Raw genomic sequence first — 23,692 nt, 5'->3', positions numbered from 1 at the left:
AAAGAGTAGCCACTAATGTAGGGTGAAGAAATCCCATTCTTCAACAGTTTGAAGAGTGAAGATTTTCTGATCATCCTTTACTATGCGAGTTATTACATTTAGAATGTGAATTTCACTGCCTCATGTTAACCTTGTCTGTCATGATAGAATCATAGAACTTGTTAAGATATGCCTGGATTTTGAGAAAACAGCCTGAGGTAGCATACCTTAGTTTTGCTCACAAGGATTTTTAAAATGTGCCCATAAACTTAACTAAGAATTGTCATCATTACAATGGTAAATTTGTTGCTAACTGAAAGTAGATTTTTGTCCACTGAATAGAAATCTCTTGGTGCTTATTTTGAAATACTCTGTATAATTAGAGCTTGCAAAAATTGTTTTTTTCTAAATCCTCTTGACTCCTGTAGAAAAGCTTTTTAAACTTGATGTTGTTTTGGGGGGTTTATTAGAACAAAAACACTTCTTGAGAAATGTTTGGGTGAACTTAATTAACAAGCAAAGAAATGACATTTTCCACTCAAATGAAAGCAAAGCAGAGAAGACAAAAAGTGATTACAGTACAGAGACTTATCTTGCTACAGTAAATATTAAAAACAAATCAAAATTGATATATAATTACTTTTGCTATGTAATACATGTAGATTAAAGTAAAATTTTTTATAGCAGAAAAAGAATATGAACAAAATAGCTAACTCACCAGACTATGATCTCACAGCAGCATCCGATCACTTGCCATTAGGAAGAAGTGAACTATAATGCAAAAGGAATTGCAAAATTCCCCCGGTGTAGCCTGTGCTTTAAACTAAATCTTGCAAGGGGTTATGCGAAGGAGGACCAGCTGGCATAGCTCGGAGGATAATGTCATGTAACCATGACACGCTTTGCTATAGATCAGGAACTAGCATCTCCCTAGTGCAGGCATGCCGTCTTCATCCCTCTGGTGGGTAGAGAAGGGGAGAGGGTTACCTGACTCTGGCTTTTCTGGCTCTTGATTCTCACTAGTTTGCGTTTCTCTCTGGCCGACAGTCTTTTCCAGTCCTTTCTTCTGTTAGCTTCTCCCTGCAGCTCTGATCAGAGAGCCCACTTCAAGTGGGCTAGGGCAAAAGCTGCCACCAGCACAAACTGTGGAGCCTTTAGCATTTGCATTGATGCCAGCGGGGGAAATTTAATATTTTTAGGGTCCCTGGCACAGGAAAAAGCAGTAAGAGGAAGGATCTGTATTTTGTAGGTTAGTTTGTAAAAGTATGTCAAAATCATTGCTGTTTTGATTTGAGGTGTTTTGTTGTTAATACGATAACCAGTTTTATTGATTCTTTAGAAAACAAAAAAATTGTACCTAATAAGAATGCACAGTTTAAGGCCAAGATAATTTTATCTTTTTTCTTTTTCTTTTTCTTTTTCTTTTTCTTTTTCTTTTTCTTTTTCTTTTTCTTTTTCTTTTTCTTTTTCTTTTTCTTTTTCTTTTTCTTTTTCTTTTTCTTTTTCTTTTTTTTAAGCCTAAACCAACGTGCTGCTTCTCTGTTAAAATGGTTTTCAGTTAACAATGGGATTGTTTTTCCTCTGGTGCTTCCTTCATTTCAATGAGGTATTAATTTAGCAACTTGGTTGTGAGCATTTTAAAACATATGATATTATTTAGCATCATTTACTGTTAAAATTTTCAAAGGAGGCAGTTTTAAAACACTGAGTCCACTCTTGTCTTTGATGCCAAGACAGCATCCATTCAGTCAGAAAGTTGTGAAAGTCAGAAGGAAACTGGTGTATTTGTGTCTGTGGTCATCTTTTTACTTTCACAGATATCCTGGCTTTGCTTTTTATATTGGCCTATCCCTTTGATAGCCAGACTTTTTTCTCTTGTGGTTGACTAAGGGTTTTTGGTGAAAGTCTATTAAGCATTTGTGTTCTTCTCTCTTATAGCACCTGATACCACAGGATTTATCATTTTGTGCACTTATTAGATTCTTCTGTTCTTTAGTGGTAGAGACTGAGAACTGAACAGTGGGCAAAGAAGGAGCAATTATTTCATTAATTTCACAGTACTAAATTTAGTATGAATGTATCACTTTTAGTATAAAGCTGACACCTTACAGACAAATGTTGCATGCTCCTCAGATATAACAGGTTTTTTGTCAAGGGTTAAATAAAAAAGTGAAAAAGTTAATAATCAGAATTTCCAGACTGGAATTAAAATAATACATTTTTGAGAAAGATCATTACTGATACCATAATCAAAGACAGGTAGACTATCCTCTTTATTCCCTGTTTATGGGAACAATTTGGGCCAAGGCTAACAAAAAGGTGGTCTCCCACAAGGCAAGGATTATATTAGCATATTAATGAGGAAAAAGAAGACTTCCCCTTTCTGAGGTCTATTTATGAATTTTTGGAAATAGCCATGTGATAGATTTCAAAGACTAAAGGGGCTATGTCCATGATGGAACTTCGATTTCCCTGTGGAGGACAACAGTGTTGTGGTCTGTATCCCTTGCTACCAAAAAGTTCCTCTTCGGATGGGAAATATGTAAAGTTGGCAGTTCGTGTTAAAAAGACTAGACTGTAATTGGTGCATGCAACATCTAGATAGGGGGTAAATCTTCTACTTAAGCAGATGTCTGTTCTTTCTGCCCCTCAAGCTTGTCTATATATTTTCACCATCTAGTAGTTGGCCAAAGATTGTAAGATTTCACATTCACAAACTCCTTTAATATCTGCACTAGGGAGAACAAGCTTGGGAAGGCCAGTGTTTGAAAGTCGTAAAATATGTTTTACCAACTTCCTGAAACTGTAAGTGGTGCCCTGTGAATGTTTTTTTTTTTTTTTTTTTTTTAAAGCCAAATTATGGAAAATCTCAGTATGCAGATTAGTTTGGGTCTGAGCACAGCCACACAGATGAAAGGCTTTGAAGTAGCACCTACTGAAGCAAAATATATTGCAGGGAAAATGTCAGTCACTACAGACTGACTGACATAAGTCCACAACAAACAGGCAAATGTCTGAGATATTTGGAATGCAAACAAAAACATTTCTTGGAAAAAGATGCCAAATTTAGTATTTTTCAGTATTGCTGTAGTTCATATACTGAAGCTTTACAAGTATCTTTTTGGCCTCCTTACTGAACATAAATGAGTTTGGGCTGTTGAGTGACTCTAAGGAACTTGCATGGGATACCAGATTGTCAGCTGTGGTATTGATTCTGTAATTCAGATACCAATGTCATGATGGGTTGAACTGAGAAACCTCTTCTGCTAGAATCATTAAGTGCTCTTGGACTCCAAAGCTAAGCTGAAAAATCTCATCTTCCTAATATTTGTTCTGCTGCATGTGGCCTGCAGAATGTTGCTGACAGTCCCTGTGACAGTTGCTCAACACAGAGCAGCTTTTCAAAGCTGAAACTGTTAAAGATATATTTTTGCTCAACATTTTGTTCAGAATGTCCCAGGAACACCTGTCAGGAGTAGCCGTGCAAGGGAGAGAGCGAGAACAGCAGATCGCTGGATTCCAGGCTGATAAGTGACTTCCTTGTAGCAGAGATTAAAGAAAAGAAAAAAAGAAAAAAAAGAAAATCTCCTGCAATGGTGTTATTAGTGTCTTTTATTATTTTATTATGCAGTTTCTTCTACTATAGAAGTATGAAATAGGGAAGCCAATACCTTTCTTTTTTTTAAAAAAAAAAATTAGCTACCAACTGTGTTTTAGTTCTATTCTGTGAGAAGGGGAGGAAATGAGAGGGTTAAAGAGCAAGAAAAACACAACTGAACAGGCATATGGGAGTGCCCTGCTCCTGTAAATAACCTTTTGAGGTAGAAAAATGCAATGTTCAAAAAGATTTCTGAAGTTATAAGTTGGATAGAAATAGATTTGCTACAGTAATAGTGTTTATTTGGATGGTCTATGTGGAAAGGTTTGATCAGTTTGCTGAAGTGATCCCTGAAGTGGTGTCCTACATACCAAGCTTATATGTAAGACCAGCTCAGTTTTTAATGACTGATTCTGTCTGTAGACTGAGAACAATATTGTGTGTTTAGATATCTAAATGTACATTAACAATATGCCTTTAACTGTTTTCTGGAAGGAATTGACCAATATGTCTGAAGTTGAAAGAATGTCATTCATTGCTGCAAGTTACCTTAAGATTTAAAAAAAGGCATTAGCTGTAAATTTTTTTTAGATGTAGAGGAGTTGTAGACTTTACAGCTTTACTGGGAGGAGCAAATTGAACTTAGCTTTCTCACTAGATGTATTAGAAATCATTTGTGCATTTTTTCAGTCATAATTAGAGTTTTTACTTTTGATGGGTGTTCTGAGGTATATGGTATGCTGTGTTGTGTACATAGCATTTGTATTTTGAGATAGCAGTCACATGTGACTCGTTCAGGGTGTGAAAGGTGTTCATTTTACCATTTGGGTTTCAAATTTGGAATATTGGAGTAACATTTGCAACACATGTAGTTAGATAAAGTGAAAGTCATAACCTTCATCTTCTTTGCAGAAGTCATGTTCAGAGTAAGTGAAGACCAAATTGTCAGCCAGCTGCCCTCCATATAGGCTTGCTTTCCTGGAAGTGATGTGGGTAGCTTTGCTTTTCCATGGAAGGGAAAACATATTCTATACTCCAAATACTTACTGATGTGTGGATGCACATGGTGAGTCACAGACATATTAGCAAGTTTAAATATGGAAACCACTACACCTCCAAACTTGCAATCATACATTTCTAAAGAACCTGGTAGGGTTGTTTCCGTATGGACCTCACCTGGTACCAATAGCAACCAGCATACTGTGGACCTGAATGGGGACAGGAGAAACTGTACATTCTCAGACCTATCAGAAGACCCTTACTGGAAATCCAGATGCTTTTCCACATAAAGTAGAAAGGACAAAGCGAGGGAGAAACAAACTGGGCTGCCTAGAAGCATGTCCACTCTCCATATCATGTAAGTGCCCAGCAATGCTGAGAAGCTACCTGGGTTCCCAGATCTCTGTTTCAGATCCAATATCACATTAAAAAAGTCCAGAAGTTGTTTCTGATGCAGCTTAAGCTTTCCAAAGCCAGTCATCATGGATGCTTGGTAGGAGGTGAAAAAACCCACACAGCAGTTGTTAAATTCACCATATGGAAAAGATTCTTTTCACTCTATAAAACTGGCAATAGGCCTAGTCCCTAGCATGAGAGGAAATCCTAACTGAAGAGGGAGATTGAAGTCATCATTAAAGTACTCATACCAGTTGCCTTGCCCAGTAGCTAAAGCACTTGGCCTTAGTGAATGTGTAATGCAAGAATGGCCAAGACTCCTCCATTTCCAGTGGCTGCTGTAGTGGGTAGAGCAGGCCTCAGAGCATTGTGGCATACAGCTGCCTTCTCCTTCCCTCTTCATCCTTCACCACAAGGAAGAGGCACAAAGAAAAGCCGTATGGAAAGATACTTGCTAGAATAGGAAGAGACCTTTGTGTATTCCAGGGGAGTCCCCCCAATCCTGAGATTGTCTTCATTGCTCCTGACACTGGTAGAGCTCCACCGGACCTAGCAGGACAAATTTTCCTCTGTGCAAACTACGGAGAAATTCCATAGAACTCTGATTTACAGAGTGGATTTTCATAGGCAGTGCCTATCCATTTGTGTAGACCCAGCACCTTCCATTTGCAAAAGTAACTGAATGAGAACAGAGGCTAACAACAGAAATACTGATGTATTGGGTTTTTAAGATCACACTTTCTTATAAGAAATAAGTTTTCTAGGGAAGGTTCTTCCACAAAGCATAAAAAATGCTCAAGCCTAGTAAGACCTAACTATTAATAGAGAGGGGGGTGAGCTACAAAATATCACACTGTAAGTTTTAAGTTCTTGAGGTTTTGGTGTTGGTGGAAAAAATAAGATAATGCAGAAAAATTCATCTTTTATCAGTATTTATTCCTGATTTTGATTGTATTATGGGCTAAAGTAAATATATATGAGGCTTGAAAAGTAGTGAAATTGTACAATTGTGTTAGAGTTAAAATTAGAGGATGTGACTAAGAGAGAATAAATGATCAGGATGTCTTCTGTGGCATTGAGCAGGACCAATAGCGGTCCTGTGGATAGGGTGGCCAGTGAGGAGAAAGTCCTGGGAAGGGCAGCCAGCAAGTCTTACCTTGTACAAGTGGCAGTCTATTGAGGTGGTTACTGTTGCGTTGCAATAACATGAAGTGCAGGTGACTCAGCACAGGACATGAGGTCAGTGTCAAAGTAATCTTCTGCATGTGAGATGCAAGAAGCCTCAAGTTTCACATAAATGTGAAAAATATTTTTCTTCTGTGGTTCATGTTAAGAAATAGTTTAAGCTTATGGGATATGGGACCTACCTCACAAGGTAGGTTGGGATCAATTGCCTGTTTTGCCTAATAATGGTGTTTTAATTTGTAGCTCTGTTGGGCTAGTCAACATACAGATACACAATGTGATATAATTTCTTCACCAAAAATAATGTGATCCAAATGTACAGAGATTGTTGAGGGAAAAAGGAGACACAGAGAAAACAGAGGGATTTCCCTGAGATCATATAGCAAGTTAAAGGTGCTCTTGACTGGCCTATAGGGCCAAGAGACACATGAAGTATAAAAACTGTATGCTCAGGAAAGATAAGACCACAGCAGAATGTCTAAATAAATACTTTCATACTCTAAAGTACTCTGAGAAAGCGAAAGCTGAACTATTAAGAACAGCATGTACCCTCTCACCTAACCTGCCTCAGTACAGGAGAACTGTCAGGTGGTCAGCAGCATGCTTTTTGCTTGGAAGGTACCAGGAAAGGTCTAGGGAACTATAGACCTTAACTCTTCTGTTCCTGTGTACAAACTGCTAGAAGCCCTTTAAAGTATAGAATTAATAAAAAGGGGTGTGTGTGTGGAGAGGAGGTTAAAAAAAAAAGAAAAAAAAAAGAAGAAAAGCCCTTCAATAGTAATCTTAAAAATCTAAGGTCTTTGAGGATACGAAGAGAGACTTAGCTGATGCAGTCAGCTAGGTTCTCCCAAAGCATTTGATAGGGTCCCTCACTGAAGGATTTGAAAGAAATTAAATTGCCATGAGATCAGAGGGAAGAACCCCGTGTGGGTAAATAACTAATTAAAGATAGGAAACAAAGAAATAAATACTCAATTTTCACAGTGTATAGAGATCTGCAGTAAAGTTCCCTAGGGAACTTATTTAAATTGCTATTTAAAATGTTTATTAACAATCTGGAAAAGAGAGAGAATTTCAAGAATGTAAAGTTTGCTGACAATAGTAAGTATTTTAGAGAGAGAAAGGTGAGAGCTGTCTGTGAAGAACTGCAGAAGAATCTTACACTACCAACTGAGCAATGAACTGCCAGATAACATTAAAGGAGGATAAATATAGTGATGAACATGGGATAAAGTGGTGCTAAATGTATATATACAATGATAGATTCTGAGCTAACTATTATTAGTCAGGCATGAAATACTATGGTTACATTAGAAAGCACTGTGAAAACTTCAGCTTAATGCTCAGTAGCATTGAAAATGATCAAACATATCAAACACAATTTTGTAGGAAAGGAAGAGAGAACAAAGCAAAAAACACTGTTACACCAATGTATTGATTAACTTTATTTCCATGTTTTAAATACAAAGTGCAGTTCAGACTTTTCTGTCCTGCAAGGGTATAGCTAGATTGGAACCTAAGGATGATGGGCTGAAATAAGTGGTAGGAGACACTTCTTCACTTGCCACTTTGAGCTGTGGAGCTCATTCTCCCAGGACACTGCAAATGCCAGAAGTGTTTATGGGCTAAGAAGAAAGTGACTGGAAAAATTATTTAGAGAAAGCTATGGAATACATCACCTCTGGCTCAGGGAATTCTTGTGTCACCAATTTGTAAGGAGAAAGGATTTTCTGTGGAAATGCTACTGTAAGCTTGCCCTTTACAGTTGCTGCTGGTCCCAGTCAGAGAAGGGATACAGAGTTAAGTGCACCATTCTTACGGGTTTGCACTGGTGATGCACAAAGAAGAGCTGCTAGATTTGGACTCAAGATTAGCGTTTGTCTCCTGCCTCCCAGTCCTGTCTCAACCTTTGGACCGTTATGCCAGTTCTACATTTTGACAACCTGATTAACATTGAATTGTGTTGTTTAAATTCAAGCTGAGATGAATGTATATTTTTTTACTAGTTTGAAAGGATGTGCTCAGGGTTTTGTAATTCAAATGCTGTCTTCAAGTTTACTAAGATCTGAAAGACTGCATTTCCAGAGGGTCACCACAGATGTTCCCACATATAGAAACACAAAATGTCTTTTAAAATTTTACCTAGAGAAAATGTATGCTCATGCATGTTTAACTGATCATGCAGTAGGAGCCATACATGTGGCCCAAAGGCCATACAATATTCCCTACCCTCCTCCCCCTTTTTGTTTTAATCTTTTAAGAATATGGTCTTGAATTTGGTAAGGAGGTGGATACGCACTCCTGCAATTATTTTGAGGGAACTGTGTGTCAGGAAAGTACGTATCTTCTGCTGGAAGCTGTAAATCGTGACTGAAAACGTAACCCCATAGTAAATTCAGTGAGATTCAGGCAATCAATCTATGATTCAAATATGCTGTGTTCCTGGTGACAAATTAGGACTGTGAGGAGAAATGTGAGATCTTTTATGTTTGGCACTTGGAAACTACTGCTTTATTGAGAAACCTATCAAACTAGTCAGTGCAAAACTGTACTTTCTTACTATGCATGTTATAAAGGCATGACTTATTTCCTTGTTTTAGTTTCACAACTAAGGTTTAACAAATAGTAAGCAGTTCAGTAAGGCAGAGGAGTTTTTGTGCATAAACTAAGAATATTCTTTTTCATCCGGCGAGAACAATTTTCACCATTTTGTGAGGACTATGAGCACATCTTTAAAACTTTAGCCTCATAGTGTGAACTAGGAGAAAATTAAAGCAGTTTCTGGAGTACGTCATCAGCCATCTCCTAGAAAATGAGCCAATCTGATTGATTATTGTAAAAGACAAATCTCTTAATGGGTAGTATCAGCTGAAGCTGGTTTAGGATTTGCTTTGGCTGTTGCCACTGCTAAAAATTCCTTTTTTGATGAGATATGTGAATAGTCTTTAAGCAGGCGTCCCAGTGAAAGAAATGTACTAAACATGAAGCTGTGATTAAAAAGATATTTCTAAAATGTAATTCTGCTGACAGTGACATGAAGAGTTGCATATTTTTATTCTTCTTATTAAGGTTCAATTTTCCTTTTATTTTTCTATGGAGACTATTATTTAGAGAGAACAGAAGGCCACTTAAAATCCCCACCTATTTTCTCACTTTTGTAAGCTACTGTGTGCACAATAGAGTGCTGCAAAATGATCTGTGAAGCCCAATGGGATAGCAGAGAGCATTCATTCTTTCTAGAAATGTCCTCCATAAACTACAACAAAGGGAATTGCATCATGCATTAAAAAATCTGTACGCTAGGATGTCCATTTCCCTCCCTCCCCCATTTTGTGCTTAAAATAGCAATAACAACCTCAGTGCTGGGCATTTCCTGTCGATTAATGACCAGCCAGAGTTAATGGCCCTCAGCAGTGCCTCAGGCCATCAACTCCTCCCAGCCAGTCATTGCTCCCTAGGAAGTGCCCTTTTCTGGGTAGTTATTGTTTTAATATTAGGACGTACAAGTTGCTGTTGAAGGGGAAAAATGACCTTGTGGCATTGTTAAAAAGTGGGTTTTTTGTTTGTTTGTTTGTTTTTAAAAGGCAAAATTTTTATACTCTAAAATTAACAGTCAATCATCTATGAAAATTAAAATCTTAACTTTGTAAGAATGACAAAATTCTACTAAGCATACTACCTCTGCAAAGCATTTATCCCCCAAATACTTCTCCCATTTTCCTTTTCATGTTTGTCATAGGCAAATGGGTAAAGTATAAAATTTGATCTTTTAAAATGCACAATAGCTTTGGCATTTATTTATATTGGCTGTGTTATGGTTTTAGCCTTCTAGGAGGCACCGAGTGTATGTGATTTAGATAATTCTGCTTTTTCTCTTTTATTGAATATATATATAATAATAATAATAATGCAAATTTTTACTTGATGAAAATAATAAGTATATGCTGTTTCTGTAGCCAATATTATACACTTAATTTCTGTAATGTAGTTCACATTTTAGGCATTCTGTTAGAGCTATTAGGAAGAAAAATGTGAATGCTAGTTTTGAATCTAAGCCTTGCTCACATACTTGTGTAGGCTAGGAATACTAAAAATAAAATTTTATCCAACTACTGTCCTGGCAGAACCCTAGTGTAGATGTAGTTATACTGTCAAACAGTTTGTTTTTGTTCAGGAGCAAGTAAAGAGTTTATTTTACTGATATAAACTGCATAGATAGCAGGAGAGTTAGTTCTGTGCAAGTAGCCATGTTCTAGCTTCGACAGGAAAGGCAGAGGCACATGCTTAAATCTATCAGGATCGAAGGCAGCTCTACAGCCTGATTGGCAGCAACTGGACTTTATCCCAACCTTCTGTGCTTTCTGGAGAAGGGGGGCTATGGAAAGATCTCCAATTCAGAGCAATAGGCAAGAATTAGGGTTTCCAAGATGTTTTGTTCCTTATCCAATGAGAGGAACATGTAGATAAGCAGGTAGAATAATTAGCAGGCTCTGAACTGATCTTCCTCTACACCCTGAATACTGCTAATGTCCTCCTAACTTTTTATGCACACTGAGTTTAAGAATTATGATCATAAATTTCTAGATTAGTTTGGTCCAAACCAAACTTCTTGGATCTGTCACATTCCCATTTCCGGATCTCAGTTCACCTTGCTTTTATTTTCAGGTTCTCTTTTGTATTCTGGTTGAAACTAATAAATTATACCTGTTATTAAGGTTAAGGAGTGACTGCTAAACATGCAATATCAGGTGGCCATCAGGATCCAAAAGGCAGAACTCATTCTCTTCACATAGTGTTAATTTGATATACTGTTACTGTGAATGCAGACATACCAACAAATGTCCACATGCATATTCTTAGCTTGCAGAAAATACAAGCTAATTCAATTTAATTTGACTTTCTTTCATTTTGGACAGAGCAAACTGGAATTACCTTGTATTTTATGGGGGCTGAAAAAGCACTGGAGTATTCAATTCCTGCAGTTGTGCTGATCTGATGGTAACTCAACTCAGTAGTAACTTGTTTGTGCATCTTGTGTGCATAGCTAGCAGAGATGTTATCCTTTTAATTGTTGAAACAAAAATCTGACAGCAAGTACTTATTTTCTAAAAAGTTAAACTCAAATGATTATTTTAAAGGCTTCTTTTCAAATAGACATAAATACATCCTTTGTTATAAGCCACTTATTTAAATGCAAACTGCAAGAAAAAAGAGTGCTTGCCTGTTCCCTTCCACTGTATCTGTCATTCTCACAGCTCCCTGGCAAAATATTTTCAATGGTTTATTTTTACATCTTTTTCTTTTTGTGCAAGTGTGTGTGTTCAAGGTTCCTTACCTATTTCGTTCTCAAGTTCCATTTTCATTTAATTCTCTTTGTGTTCAACATTTTTATTTTAAGACTATAGTTGTGTTGATTGTTTCAGTCTATACATAACAGTTAGTTAAGGTCTTAGATATTGAAGCTCTGTTTGTAAATTTTAGGGTAGCATTTCTGAAAATCTGTGGCACTTTTCTGACTGTGGAAGAATCTGAAAGACTTATTCTTAGCCATGCCTCGCATTTATGAGACCCATGTCTCCATACTAAAGTCTGAGTATACTTACAATATGCTTCATTTAAACAAACTATGCATCAGGCCAGAACGTTTAGAGGTAGCGTGAATCATATAGGTACCCCAGTTGTATAGGTACCTGTGAGCTGTTTATGCCTCTCAAGTCAGACAGTCACAATAAAGGGGTTTAAGTCACATTTGCACTTTCTTAATGTTGTACTAATCTGGTTTCCATAAGCACTTCTGCCTTTGATTCTGCCTGAGGAATCTGGATTTGACCTGATTTATTTTCAGTTTGTTTATCTTCTTGGAAGCACACCTACTCACTGCTGGGTCATTGATAAAATCTCTGCTATGTTAGATGGCAGCTGGTGTTGCCATGTTTTTCCTCGAGTTAAACAACAATCCTATAAACTCTTTACTCATTTTAATTTTAAAGTGTCCAATCACATAGCAGTATGCTGAGCAAGTTAGATAACATTTTTTTAAAACATCCAAATATTTAGTGAAAATAGTAAGCCCTCTTTCAGTTTCTCAGCATTTTCTGATACACTTCCTTAAAAGATTAAGAAGTGGGTGGAACTGGCAGTTGAAGAGGGAAGATTAGTCAGGAGGTAGCTGCCAGCTTCCAACCCTTAATTTTGTATCTTCTGTGCTGTTGGAGTGTAGCCAAAAAACTACTTGGGTCATCAAATATAGCAGCTAGCTACTTAAGTAAATTAGAATGTCTGCATATGAAAATAAAACTACCCACTCATGAGATTTTCTGATCATATCTCTTAGAAGAGAACACTGAAGACCTGCCATCATAAGATTTGGTGCACAGTGGCACCACTGTTCACTGAATTTTTGGCCCTGTCAGGGGATACCATGGACTAATAAGAAGGAAATAGGAAGAGATTAAGTTCAGCGGAAACTTTTCCCATCCTAAAAAGTTCTGTGCCTGATAAAAAGTAGAGCCTTACTATTTGTTGAGATAACATTTTAATATAATTCTCCTCAAAAAGAATTTACAGAAGAAATATTTTTCCAAAGGAAAATGATTATTTAAAGATGTTTTTACATTGTCCACAAAGCATATTTCTTGCTTGTGTAGTGCATGTTTTTTTATCTTCTCCCTTTTTCATTTTAAAAATTCCTAAAATAGGTTACAGCCGTCTAGCCAGGGCTGGCAAGAACATATCAACTGCTAGCTTATTCTAATGGTTTGAAAAGGCAACAAAAATAACTCTTTAAACAAATACTATTGTTGATACAGGTATACCTTTAAATGAGCCTGGGCTCCTATTAGCCTAATGGGAAACAGTGGCTTCCCCCAGATCAAGAGATCTGTTCTTTTTGATCTGGGGAGGCAGGTGTGTGTGCGTGCACGTGTGTGTGGTGTTTTGTTTTGTTGCAGTCTGAGGTTTTGTGTGAGGGAGACGGATGGCTCACAGAAGTTGCGAAGATGACCTTGGCTGCTGGGCTGCGCGCCTGATCTCTGTCTCAGTAACAGCTGAGCCTTACTGAAAGGCTCGGTTCCATGAGGTCAGATAGTGGCAGAAAAAATATAACTGAAGAATATGTTTGCTTTAGTACACAGTGAAGAGGGAGAACAGAACCTAAAGGTAGGTAACAAGAAAAACAGATAAACTAGCCCTGCAAGATCACAAGAAGAGACAGTGGAGACAGCAGCAAACCAGATCTCAAAAAGGAACAAAGATGATATGTTGAAGACTGCATGAGAAAGCAGAAGGAAAACTACAGAGATAAAAGGTTCACACCAATACTAGGCTGCAATAGGTTTCTGCGCCTAGGGGAAGGCTCAGCAGACCTGACGTCAGAATTGGTAGAAAGGGGTAGCTGTCTGCTTGGTACACTGGTATGAGATGCACATGGAAGATTGAGCATGATCCTGAAGAGAGTGAGGCAAATGAATTTGTTGATCATGTACCTTTTTTGCAGGGAGGGTTCATAGGATCATAGGAAAATTCATTTTGATGGATTCCTCAGAAGGTCATCTAGTCCAAACTTCTGCTCAAAGTGTATTAGCTACCAAGTCAGACAATCCAAAGAAAATGATACTGATTCAAATAAGATGTCCAAGCGGAAACTGAAGTGTTCTGCAACAGAATTAATCTAGTGTCTAAGAAGGAAAGAAAAAGGTATTGCAAGTTAATGAAGATCAGCAGATGGGACAATTATCACTGTTATAATAACATTTTGGGGAACATCTGACCACTGAGATAGGCAAATGTAGGAACATACCATTCATTGAAAGAGGAGGTGGACCAGTGGCAGCTCTAATGCTTTTTAGCTGGTGGAGATCACTCTCCCCAATAAGGGCTACTGCGTAGGTGATGGGTACATTGTGTCCCAGTGTGCTGTGCTGCTGGGCTTGTGCTGCTGAGTGTGCCATTCATGGTTAAGTCAGGAGGGAAATAAGCCTCAGAAGGAGTCAGAGAATTACAAAGTTGTGGTGAGGATGGAATCCAGCATCCCCAGTGTGAGAGCTGCCCTTCTCTAACCCTAATCCTTCCCAACCCAACTGCTACAGATAGACTGAGTTTTGTGCTATGGCACACACTGAACCCTCACGTGAAGGATCACTTGTGGAAGAACTTGTATTAGGCTTAGCTTTACTTTGGCAAGGTCTTCTGAGCCCCGCTTTTGCTATACGTCTCAGATGTCTTGTTTGCAAAACCATAACCCTTATCTTATACCTAATTCTTGACTGATCCCTAGACCAGGAGTGCAGCCAGATCCCCAGGTGAACTAGTGCTGAGGGGAGCACTCCACCTACAGCTCTGGCTTTACTTTGGCAGGCTCTTCTGAGCCTCACTCCTACTGTACATCTCAGCTGTCTCCTTCTCTGAAACTTTACTTCAGTGTGGGTATAAGGTTTTTTAACTGAAGGAAATCTCAACAGGGAGTATAAGTCTATTTTCTTTTCTGTAGCCATCTGCTATCAATGCTTTCCAACAGGAAATAACCCAGGAAGACTTGCCTTAAGTGACTCTTGGTATCTGGTGGGGATGGATTTCATTGCCCCTAATGGAAGCACTTACCTTGAGGTGGACCCAAACTGAAACCCTAACTTCAGGTGGCATGACAAGAATTTCTAACTGGGAAATGAAGAAAGAACTGTACCATACCTCTTTGAGATATTGGAGGTAGTCAGTAAGAAAATACTGACGTGACTGACAGAAAATAGGACATCAGAACAGAAAAAATTGAATGCCAAAGGACATTGAATGAAATATTATAGGTAGGCTTCTTAGGATTTCGTTTTCCATTGGAAGTAAATAATACTTTTAAATGTATTTTTGGCACCAAGCAGCCATACTTTCAGGTGAATTTCAGACTCTTCGTTTGTCACCCTGGGGTCTGCAGTGCTGCTTCTGCACTTGTCTCTCTGGGCCAGTGTGTGTCTGCTTAACCACATCTGGCTGACAGGGGGCTGAAATTATCCAGGCAGCTGAAATGAAGAGGGGAGATATATGGGAAAGGAAAGACATGAAATAGGCAGGAAAAACTATCTAAGAGATTCGGGCTAGAAAGGCAGAAATGCAGGTCCAGCATCCAGGGCCTTAGAGGACTAGAGAAGAGTCTGAAACCAATCAGAAATTATAACTGGCTGGCCAGTTAAGTAGAAAAAATGATAAAGTTTGTGACATGGCGTTATTCATGGAATATATGGCCGACAAAAATTTTAAGAGGTAGTAAAGTAGATGAACAGTTATATTTGATCTCCAGTCTATAGTTCAGGAGGGAAAGTGTCCTAGTTCTTAGTACTGATTCTCTGGAAGTATCCTGGTGGTTTTTGTTTCATGTCCAGACCCAAAGATGATGCTCTTTGACAATGTCCCAGCTCTATTACAGTAAAGCCTTTGTTAACAAGACACAGAAGAAAAGTCTGGTTCATTAGTGACTTCATCTGTCGTAAAGTAGGTGGTCTTCCTGAGTGATATGATGATGTTAATGCTATTACTCTGATCCTGGAAGTATATTTTCCTTTTGTTGTTAAACAGAGGCCACAAGAAAATCTAGTTTTTCCAACTCCCTGAATATGTGCAGACCATCTCCCCTTGAGGTGAACCTGTCCCATTAATCAGGAAGATCTTGGAGCCTGAATAAAAAGTCCTCTGCTTAATTTATGAAGTCAGACACCTAGACTAGATAAGGCGTAAGTGTTCCATAGGTCTCCCCCATGCAACGGTAGAGTCCCAGCTGTGCAAAGCCCTCAGATAACTTGCTGAACAGAGACAAGCCTTACCGCGTGTTTCACCCTTAACAGCTCTGCCCTCATCTAGCAGTACAGCCCAATGTAAGAGCTGTTTGTACAAAGACATACCACTACAGGGACAGTGATGTCTGGAGAGGGTGGGTGAGCTATGGAGGATGCAACCAAACTGACAAAGTCACTTACTCCTCCCAAACTTTGCTTGGGCACCAGCAATGTGATGCCATATGGTGAAGGAGATCAGAAGGCTCTCAAGTGTAAAAGGGAGGTTTCTCTTTTTCCTCCTCTCTGAGCTACATTTCTCACATCTGTCTGCCCTAATACTCCTACTTCTTTAAGCCTTCAAATCCAAAGTGAATGAAAGGAAGCCCTGGGGATGATGGAACAAGGGAATAGTCAGGATGGACTTTTTGGAGATGGAAAGAGACAGAAATGACAGGGGGAACTGCTAGTTGACTGAATGCTGGAGTTAGGAGACTCTGACAAAATTATTCAATGCACATTTTGTCTCTATTTTTGACTGAATTTGTTTTCTGATAAATTAAGCAGCTTTGCTGCTAATTAATAGGAGAAATAAATGAGATCAACATGTATCTAGAAGTAGCGGGGGACTGGAAGGAACTGGAAAAGGGATCTTACAGTTCCTTCCAGTCCACTACTCTTTATTCCCTAAGAAGCAGCAGCCTACAGCACTCAAACATATTTTTCTCCTCAGAGGGGCACCCAGCAGAGAGTTGCCTGTGCTATTGTGAGAATAAACACATTAACAATTAGTGAGGTACTGAGAGAACTGTATTAAAAAGGATGGTACATATAGCCAGACAGATAATTTGATGAGAGTAAAATCTCTATAGATGGAGGAAAAAAATCTATAAATTTGTGTTGCCTTTTGCCAGCCTTGTTTTCCATATGTGGTCTTGAGAATCAATAATATGTCGGAACCCTGGTGTAAAGTTTTTGCTACAGGTCATAGCATGTGTCTGAAATATTGTAGAATTAGATACAATATTTTTCTGTTAGCTCCTTCTATATTGTATTGGCCTCCTCTGCTTTCTCTTTGTATTGAGAGTGTGGAAGTACAAAATGCAGCAGGGGCATGGCATATCCACAAGGGCTTGCAGATGTTATTTACTAGGGGTATTGCTGAAAAGAGATCTCTGTCTTCATTTTTTTTTTCTTGGATTCAGCTTTGTAAACTTGCATAATTTATATGCAAGTTATTTCCCCTTTCTGTTCTGCCAATTTCCATTTACCCATGTATTCATTTTCATTCATTACCAGCGAGATAAGATTGGACATTATCTTCTGAATCCAAAATAAAATCCCAAAGATTTTGACAAATTTCCAGGGAAGTCCATAGCCATGTGGATGAATTTCTATGGAGTCTGAGTGATTTACCTGAAGCTCTGAACTTTTCAAGGATCTATGATAAGATGGACAAGCTTTTTCTGATCAGATAAAATATGCCTGTTTCCCTCAAGTTTCCGACAAGTGCTGTGTTTTCTTTCATTAGACATGTATTTTAGGGAACTTATATTCCATGGCCTCTTTTTCACTCCTCAGGAATTGTGTGTTTAATTAAAGAGTGCCCTGAGGCACTGGAGGTAGAGGTGCATCAGAACATCTATTTTTGTTCTGTCCATTCAGTTTGCTTTGAATTGCATTCTAAGTGGGTAGGACTTTCTTCAAATTGTTTTAATGGAAAATAAGATTTCATTTAGGCACACGTGTGTGATGTGTGTCTCCACGTTCATGTATATTAGCAGGGCCAAAGGCACAGCAGCTCCGTAACTCCTGCTTTGGCACTACCTGATACAGAGCTGCATTTCACGTGGCAGAGGGCAGTTACAGTATGAAGCTATTCCCAGTTTTCCTACAGCTGCAGACAGTCCTAAAGCATGATCTGTTTAGCTTCTTGCTCCAGTCAAAGCAACAGCATTCTGTTATTCTACAGAGAAATGGGCTTGTTTCCAACTCTCTGTTTTTATTTGTCTGAGGACATTGGATCCTAAAAACTATATCTCCTAATTTGGAGTGATAGCCCAGTCTGCCTCACTGACATCCATTCAATAATCTCCTTTGATCTACATTGGTTATTTAATAGAATAATAGAAGAGTCATCATAAGAAAATGTCACAGAATCAGAGTTTTCTTCCTTTGAAAATAAATATCTTGGGTTTTCCTTGAGAAGAGAATATTTGTTGTTTCTTGTTAGTGTTGATTATGTATGTTTGTGTATTAGTGTGAGGAAAATGCTCATATTTTCCTGCTCCTGTCATGGGCTTCTTGGCCTGCTGATAATGGTTGGCCTGATTTTGTGTAGATCTGTTGTATCTTACTGCCACTTTGGTTTAAAAAAAACAATGAAGATCTCAATATTAAGTAATAAGGTAAAGATAGGACTTTAACAGGGAGGTTTGCTACACAAAGACAGCTAAATAATAAACAGTAATATTCCCTATTTGCCATCTTTTCATTTACTGAAGTTGTCCTAAATGTATTTTAGGGGCAAATTGAGAATGGGTGAAACAATGGATGGTTGAAGATTGTTAAATTATTTACTATCCAGTCCCTGGGAGAAAAAAAAAAAAAAAAAAAAGAGCGAGAGAGAGAGAAAAAGGAGGAGAATTACAGGTCAGCAATGTCAAGACATTCTGCATTGCTTGTCTTTATCATCATGCAGAATCTTTTTATTAAGGCAGCATAGAAAGAATAGACTTATGGACTGAAGGTACAGTGTTTAATATGTCCATATCCATCTAGATTGACAGTTCCTACAGACATGAATTTCCCAGGAGAGACAGTGTTACTGGTGTCAGTGGATGGCATCATTTACTTCAATGTTCCATTATTAAATTGATAACAAGATAATTCCTCTGCTTCTCAGAGACATGACAGGGTTTACAATTGTTAACTTTCTTATTGCATGGGATTTGATGTTCTAGGTAGTTTTTAATAAGAAGCTTATTTTTATTTCAGTTCTGCAACACATCAAAAATTCCAACGGGAAAGTACAGTAAAAGAGAAACCTGGTTCAGTCTACAAGGCATCAAAATCAGTCTAGTTCCTAGGGTTTTGGGGGGTTATTCTGTTTTTTTTAGAACAGTAAAAAATTATGCTCCCATTATTGTGCTCCTGTTATTTCTCACTGATTCACATTTAAGTATGTTTGTGTAACATAGAATATTTACTGCATTTGTATTCTGTCTTGTTAAACTCATATTAGAAAAGTTTTGCACACTAATAATTTTGGTTGCAAAGTTCCATGTGGCTGCTCACACAATTGTTTGCTCTGTGCTGAATCAAGGAGTCTGAGTTCTCCCATGTTAAAAGAGATCCAAAATAATGATTCTATGGCAAACATTTATTACTGCTTCCTAGTTTTCTAAGATTCAAACTGATTTTTAGTCCTCTGTTTCTCAGTCTGTCCCAGTTCATCTCTCAGAGTTGTCTTTTATTTAGATTGTATACTAGCTGGGGCAGGGTTCTTGCACGGCACCTGCTCCAGAGCCTCATCCATAACTGAGTCTCCGCTCAGCCACAGCACAAGCAGTGAATATGGTGCACCGTAACAGACAGAGCTGTGTTTCCTAGTAGATAAAGGAGAAGGGATGATTTTGAGAGTGACCATTTCATCAGCTGATGACTATTTGGAAAAGCAGAGGACTACTACAGCTGTAGTAATGGCAAGGAGGCAAGCGTGGCTTAGAGCTGGACATTTCTGCTGGCCAAACGTGGCATAGCTGTGATTTTTCCTGAACCTGACATTCTGTTAGAGTCAGGATTACAGAGGCTAGCTGTGCAAGCCTGGAAAATCCGTATGCAACCCAAAATGTTCCTTTTGCTATTCCCTTGGTGGTCTTATTTTGCAACTAAGGCTGCATCTAAGAGCTATGGGATAGGGCAGAATCTGGCATAGAGTCTGTATCTTTCATTCATATAAGAAAAAAACTGAGATGTCTGTATGATCAGGTGTATTTTTTATTTACATATTTAAAAACCAAGCATTGTTTATCATCTCTGTGAAATAGCCGAGGACTGCTCAGGAAACTTTTCTTTGTTCGCTTTTCACCAGCAGCTGGTAGGCTGCACTGCAGTCATCTCTACACGGGTGCAGGGTGCTCAGGAAATGCTCCAGGCATGAGGCTTGGTTACTGTGCTCAGGGGAGAGAGGGCTAGGTCGGGACTCACCGCACAAACTCCTCCTGCGGATAGAGGGAATTTAATGCTGTGAAATAAAGACTCGGCTGCCAAGAAGTTATCGTCTCCAAATGTGCTTGTGTAGCTGTAGGTATCTGTTCCCATGGTGCGTGATGAACTAAGTCTGTTATTTCTGCTATTATTTTAGAGAGATTATACCCTCAATGCTGAGCCTCTTCTTCCTAGTGAATACCTCCTGATGGATTTCGGTTAAGCATGTTTTGTTCAGACTAACCAGACCGTGTGGCAAGGCTATACTGTGTTGTTAGTGAGTAAGAAAAATGTCTTCAAAGGAAGATTGAAGTCTTTCTATCCAACCAAAACACAAATACCTCCTCAAGCTAAGATCAATTTAGAATAATTTTGTAGGCATTTGAAATCTGTTTCTTAATATAGTCTTCAATCTCCAGATTCTCTCTATAAATAGCAACTATCCTTTTTCACATTTTGCCTTCTCAAGCAGGTAACTTACAAAAACAATCCTTCTGCCTCCTTGAAAACTCTTGATTTTACAGCTTTCAGGGGAACATTCCCGTAGTGAAAATATTCACAATCTGTATTTCTGCATAGAATTTGCAAATCAAATACAAAATGCTGGGGATTCTTGCAAGTGTTTCTGAATGCTGAATGAGGTACAGGTTGAAGCCAGCAGCAGTGTTTCTGTGGAATATCTGTTGACACGTGGGGCAGGACTTACCTCAGGTTTAAATTAATCAAGCCTGGTGTGAGAGGTGCAGGGAAAGGAAGGGAAAGCTGCAGTGGTTGTGGTGACCGGATTTGCTTAAGTGTCGGGAGATTATGGACAGATCTGGAAGGAGAGTTTAAGAATAGATGTGGGTTAAGGGCCAGTGTTGGAAAACCATGAAAATATGGTTATTACTGGCATGAGGGTGGAGGACTGCAACTCCGTTGTGACTGTTGGGAAGTTTTCTTAAACTTGAAGGAACTAACAATGTTCACTTTTAAATCCAACCCTCTGAGATTTTTCAGGACCTTTGAATGTACTGGAACTCCCTGTTCCCTAGAGCAGTACAGGACAAATTGTCTACCTCAGGTTTACTGCCATCCTCATTTAAATAGGTGTTCTCAGAATTATCTCACTCAAGATAGGTCCTTTTGAAACCCATCACATTCTCAATGTTAGGGGAGAAAGATCATTTAAAAACATATGCATTGGTGAACCTTATCCTTTTATTATTTTTCTTAATACTACTGCATTCCTGAAACTTCCACATAGAGATAATAGAAGTGAAAAAAAAAAAAAAAAAAAAAAAAAAAAAAACACACATTCACAAGGGAAATAGATTCTAGTTTAAGCTTCCAGGGGATTATTATAAACAGGGAGAAAAAATATTTTAAGGATTAGGAGAAGTACCTTGTCAGTGCCTTTTAAGCAGAACAACTACTAATGCATTAGTTACAGAATTGTGTGAAATGTAGGTTTTTACTAGGTGCTTTAGCTACGGTATATTCATCTTATAATCATGTCCTAAATGGTACGTTACCTACCTCCCATTTCCATCTCCGTTCCCTCCACCCCCCAAAAGTGGTTATTTAGACACTCTTCTTCCATGAGCGATCAAGAAAATCCTGTACAAAGTGCAGTGTCAGATGTTACAAACGCGCAGTTATCCGCTCGCAGGCATTTGGAGGAATTGTCTATCACCTTGTGTCATGCTGGGGTCTGAAGACGTTGTCCTGCTGCGCCTGTCGCCGCGATCACCAGCGAGGGCACTGCACCTGCGGGGCCGGATATGCGGGATCTCTACGCAGCAGGCAAAATAGCCGTTTGCTGAGGAAGAGGAGGAAAAAAATATGTGCCTGGTGTGGTCCAGATCTGGAATAAGGAACGGGCCAGGGGCCACGCTGGGCTTTAGTCATGCGTGGTTTCTTGGGCAGCTCATCCAAGCTATGACAAGGCTGCAGTTCAGCCAACCTTCGCTTACCGCTTACTACGCTTGCGCCGCAGCGTTGCTGTAAGATCTGCTTACTAGTCGGTGCTCTACTCCTGTGAGCAAGACCAGCGTGATTTGGCCTCACGGTAGGGGTTCAAAGAAGCTAAGGCCGTGCGAGTGCGGCCGGCGCGGGTTTGGGGAGCGGGGAGGAGGAGGTCCCTGGCGGGGGCCCTGGGCTCGGCCAGGCGCAGCCCTGCCGCGAGAGCCCGCTGTTGGGTGGGCTGCGGGTGGGCTCCGCGGCTCGTCGCCGTGGGCTGCTTTGGAAAAGCTGGCGTTTCTGACCAGACAGGTAAAAGCGTTAGAATAACAAAGAGAGGCCGAAATCTGGTAGAGTTTATTTTTGGTCGTTGGGACTGATGGAAAAACTCTAGAGACGTTTAGAGGAAGAGAAGCCACTTGAGGAAGAACAGTTTGTTAACATGGAGTGCTGCAGCATCTGCTTCCACATAGGAATTAAGTTTCATTTCAAGTTATAAGAGAACATTTTGGAATACAAAGAGAATAAAAACCCTAGTATTTTTAAAATTTTATTATGTCCTCTGAGATCTTGGTTTTCCTGTGAGTCGCAACAGCAGAAATGTAATTTTTTTCTTTCAGTTATTTTTGTTACTGTAAACGCTGTACTGTTACGTTGTTTCTGTCAGAAGTATACACTTAATTTTAAAATTGAATAGGAACCAGTATTTTAAAATATACTGCCTTAATTAACAGCTCTTTTAAGTATCATGTATCCTGTTCTTCCTCCTTCATACACTCCCAGCAGAATTTTCAAATTTCATTAATAAAGCCTAACTCAGCTACTTATGTTGGTCACCCTTGTCCCACAGCTTTCCCTGCTGAAAAATTTGGGTTTTATTACAGCTGAATTCTGATATACTTTACATTGAGACTACTATCTGAAAATCCTTATCATGTTGTTATGTTTTGAGTTGGATTTCTTTTTTTTTTTGGCTTTAGTTGACCTACAAAAAGTGTAAAATTGACAAGATACAGTTTCTAGTAAACTTCCAGATATTACAGTAGTTTAAGGACTTTCTTACTCTAAAATTTTCTCATAGACTTTCGTAACCTGAATGAAATATTCTGATGTATAAAAACAGATTTTTTTCAGAGGTTTCTATTTTTTTCATGAGTACTCAAATTATCTTGAATATCGAATAGATGGTAGAGCAAATTCCATTTCATAAGCGTCTGTCCTAAAATGATATAGAAGGCTGTTTGCAATAGAAAAAGGATTGTGTAGAAGTGACAAGCTTTTCCTCTTTCAAGTGTGGAATAAAATCATAGCCAGCAATGAGTGTGATACAAATTATGATATTAGATACAAATTATTGTATCTAATAAAAAAAGGCTTTTAATCTATGCCAGAGAGGATGCATATGTTTGAATAGGACTGCTAGTTTTCCTTAGTGACTTGGTATTGATAAAATAGGTGGCTTCATACTCTGCTCTTTCATCTCTAGTGCTTTGGTTCCCATGTAGAGCTAGTAGTTCCCATCTACAACTAGTTACTGTTTGGAATCGCAGTACTGTGATGTGTACAAAATCTGGTAACTCAGCTTAAAATGAACAAAATCTGGTAACTCGGCTTAAAATGACTGCATATA

The 23,692-nt window shown here is 38.7% G+C and overlaps 1 protein-coding gene across 1 annotated transcript in view; it reads left to right on the top strand.

Annotated features, from left to right (window-relative positions):
- The window catches only part of DPYD (dihydropyrimidine dehydrogenase), a 342,976-nt gene that overhangs the window by 204,727 nt on the left and 114,557 nt on the right, over positions 1 to 23,692 (top strand). The window lies entirely within an intron of this gene.

This window comes from Rhea pennata, chromosome 8 (genome assembly GCF_028389875.1).
Source record: "Rhea pennata isolate bPtePen1 chromosome 8, bPtePen1.pri, whole genome shotgun sequence".
Classification (NCBI taxonomy): Eukaryota; Metazoa; Chordata; class Aves; order Rheiformes; family Rheidae; genus Rhea; species Rhea pennata.
The sequence above is the reverse complement of the archived record's forward strand: the minus strand, read 5'-3'. Positions and strand labels throughout refer to the sequence as shown.